Here is a 4412-nt window from a genome sequence, read left to right as displayed (position 1 = left end):
ATATCGTAATATGTACCTGTTGACTTTTTGCCGTTTCTTTTCAATTGGCTCCGGGATTCTTGTCTTACGTACGTGTAACAATAAATATTGATGCTACTTACTTCTCTCACAATGTATTTGATAATTTTTTATTCTCGATATGATAAAGGACTGGCAGATACTGAGTGATTGAGAATGTTCTTCTTCTTTATTTTTTTCTTTTTTTTTCTTTTTTTTGGGGGGGGGGGGGGGGAGAAATTATAGCAACGACGATGATAAAAGTACTTATGTTTGGTTCAAATTTGAAAAATATTATAATATCGATAATTTCTTGTTTAACGCCAAAATTGTTTGACAAAGTTGAATGTAAATATGGCATTATTAATTGTAAAAATGCAAATTATAAACAACGTCTAAAGCGATCTTTTAAATTAACAAGTAAAATTTATTGATTGAAACTGTAATAATGTATTATTTTTATCGATGGAAAAATTAATGAATACAATTGATTTAAAAAAAATAATCTTATCAAAATTTTAATAAGTACCAACAATACCTGAATCAACAATTTAATTCTCTTTATATAAAATAATTTCTTATATTACTAAATGTTTGACGTTTATTTCAATTATTATGCTCATCATTGCGATTAATTTAATGTGACGCCCTTGTCACTTAAAAAGGCTGTTGTGTACTAATACTCGTCCAATACAAAAGTACGTACATAATTCGGCCATAGCCAATAATTCAAATTTGAATGTTTTGTTATTTAATTTATGTAAGCATCAACACAGTTATCATACGTAATACTGAATAATAATAATGATGATGATGATAATAATAATAATAATAATAATAATAATAATAATAATAATAATAATAATAATAATAATAATAATAATAATAATAACAACAACAACAATGATAATAATAATAATAACAATAATAATATTAATAATAAAAATAATAATAAATAAAATAATAATACATAATAAATAAGAATTAAGTATTTTATGAATAGTTATAGAAATTAATTATGTGAATAACATTTCATTTTAAATAATTACAATAATCGTTTAGAATTAATTTCTATCACTCAGTGTAGTTTCTTAGATTCGAGAAATAGAAACAAAGCAAATTACATTATCTGTTGTATATATATTTTTTACTTGATCTCTCCTGAACTAAAAAATAAATATGGACAGTTATATAACTAATCAATGAATTATTTAACGAATCTAAATGTATGTACTTGTATGATATCAATTAATGACAACGAGGGAAAACTATTATGTTATCTTTTATTTAGAAACTTTTACATTTCACTGTAAAATATTAATTGAGACTTTATTTTCATAATTGTCTGTCTTTCTACATTTCGTCAATATTAATAAAATCAACATTTTTACTAATACATACAGTATAAGTAATCCTAACTGCTAATTATAATAGTTATAAGAATTTATTATCTTTGCATTAGGATTTCTAATTATAAAATATATCGTAGAAAACATGTAAATACAATTGTACAAAAAGCATTTTCTCCGTCTATATATATATATCAATATTCATAAATCACTTATATTGTAGATCATCGATCAAGAAGGTATTTGATATTATGCTCTATATTATGTATTAATGAATTCAATAGATAATCTAGAGACTCATTGAAGTTTTGTGAGTACTTGATTACTCTTGGATCATCAATGAAAGTAAGTTTTTCACATACAACAAAAAGAATATAATAGATTTACCGAATGAAATAAATCATGCGTTAATATAGAATCAGTACTAAAATTACACTAATGAATGATAAATATTACATTAGTTGATTATTCGTGTTACTTTTTTCACTTTTTGTTGTTCTTTATTTACAAGAATGTCATTTGTGTTGTGATATTGGCTAAAATGTATATGCATTAGCTCAACAAACGTGCTTTACCACTTTTGATTCAATCATTAACTAGACTAATCTTTTATTCTCTCTCTCTCTCTCTCTCTCTCTCTCTCTCTCCATCTTCAAAACATTAAATAAATAATACGGTTTAATAATTATAGTCATAAAAATGAAATAAACACAAACAATAATAATAATAATTCCTTAACATATATAATATAAATGCTAAAAATAAAAATGTTTAATAATATTGTCACATTAGTTAATATGTGGATAGAAATTTTTTTATCGCCTACAAGTACGATGATTAAACATTTAGAATCTTATACTTAGAAATAAAAATGAACTTCGGCAATATATTATTTATTAAATATGTTTTAAATATTAAGATTAATATACATTGATAAAAATATTTAAAAAAAATATATATATATGGATTTCAAAATGCATTAATTTATATTAAAAACACATTTAGACGTATTATTAAATTATAATAATACTTTTATGTGGAAAGAATTTAAAAGACTATTGCAGATGCTTATAAAATGAAGAAAATAAAACAAGTATAAACAAACGAGAAAAATACTTCTGAAAGTACTCAACTCCTTTGATCTCATATGTAAACTCGATGTGTATGAGGATCACGCAAATCGGTAATAATGATCCATGCACTGGTATACATAGAAAAAATGCTCTGCGTGTTAAATAAATGTTAATAATCCACGTGTAGGTACTCACTTGATCCGATGAATGATCAAGATCGAACCAGTTAATCATCTGCCAGCTGCAACTCAACTGAACGAAATCCAACCTGTGCTAGGTATTGTATATATTTGTAAATGATATGGCTTGGAATTACCACAATGTGAGCACATCACTCCTGCTGTGGCCTCAGACTACTGTTTTAAAAATAAAAAAAAAAAATATTTTTTTTTTAAATTTCATTCTACTTTTCAATTAAAAGTTTTCCAAGCAAAATTTTATAACTTTTTTTATATACATATATATCAGCATATGTCCTTTGTTTTTTTTTATGTCTAAAATGATTTCTATTAATTTATATGCATTTATTTATACTTTTATGAATAAAAATACAATTAATATAATTGATGTGTAATTACAAATTTATTTTTCAAATACTTCATCCTAATTGTTATCCAAATTTTTCAAAATAAATATGCCAATACAAAATTGCATTCAATCGTACGTCCCAAAGATTTAATATAAAGTACAAATCTGTCGATACTCAAATATTATACAATTATACAATATATATAAGCGTAGATATTATGAGTATCTCACTCGGTTAATCACAAGATTCCTTTAGATTGAAGCTAAATGTAAAAAAAGTAAAGAAATAATATATGGGCAGACGTTACTTCAAAAGGTTACTACAATCATTGAATTATGTAAAATAGATAATATATTATTATAATAATTATCATTTAATTCTTAAAACTATTATAATGTCTTATCTCGTAAAGTTAATTTACTACAATATATATATATATATATATATATGTATAAATAATCTGTGTATTATTAAAAAACACTATGTCATACGTAAAAATATAGCAAATAAAATGATTTTTAGATATATACAATTATTAAGAAAAAATGATTAATATAATAACTGAATTAATTAATTATTACAAACTATAAGAGATCCTAGAATCATAAACTGTAGAAATAAAATTTTATTCTAAGAAGCTAATATATATTATAATTTACAATTGATGTATTATGAAAGCAATTAATATTTACTTACGAGTCAATTCGAAAATTTTATCATCTAAAGATGTCTCTTATCTAATAACGTATAATTTCTCATCATTTTTAATACAATTGAATATCGGTATACTTATGATCAAAAGCTTTCATCAGTCGAACCTCAAATAAAATGGAGTGACAATTATATTTGATGTATAATTACGAAAATAATTATAATTATAAAAATAAAAAAAACTTATAAATTACATTGACTTTGAAAAAGGAAATGACAATGATTTTTACATTATAAATTTATTTTTAATTGTCCTTAATTTGCTTGATTCGATAATAATATTGATAATCATCACTTAGAAAAATACTTCTCTTAGAAATATTTTTTACAATATTTTTAACCATTTTCTCTTTTACCTATACAAATTATAACATTTATTCAGTAAATTATCTGGCTTATAGCACTTTTTTCTTTAGTATTTCCTCTAGTAATTTTCTCTAGTAATTCATTATTATTTTGTAAATGTTATTAAAATGTTACAAAAAAATCTGTTTTTCAGTATGATCTTAAATAATATCTTATGCCATATATTGAATTTATCATTTTAAAATATTTTCATAGATACACGAAAAAGTATTATTTCATTTTCAATGTATGTTCAAAGTATTACTTTCTATATATAATTACAAGATAATATTTACGAATTGAATGTTGCATACTAAACTCATCACCAAGTTACTCTAATTTTATTAAATATTATTGAGCACATTGAAAAAGATCGTGTCAATTGAATAAATGCTATAAAATAAATGT

Source organism: Ceratosolen solmsi, unplaced genomic scaffold (genome assembly GCF_000503995.2).
Source record: "Ceratosolen solmsi marchali unplaced genomic scaffold, CerSol_1.0 scaffold61, whole genome shotgun sequence".
NCBI lineage: Eukaryota > Metazoa > Arthropoda > Insecta > Hymenoptera > Agaonidae > Ceratosolen > Ceratosolen solmsi.
Note: the sequence above shows the minus strand (reverse complement) of the source record.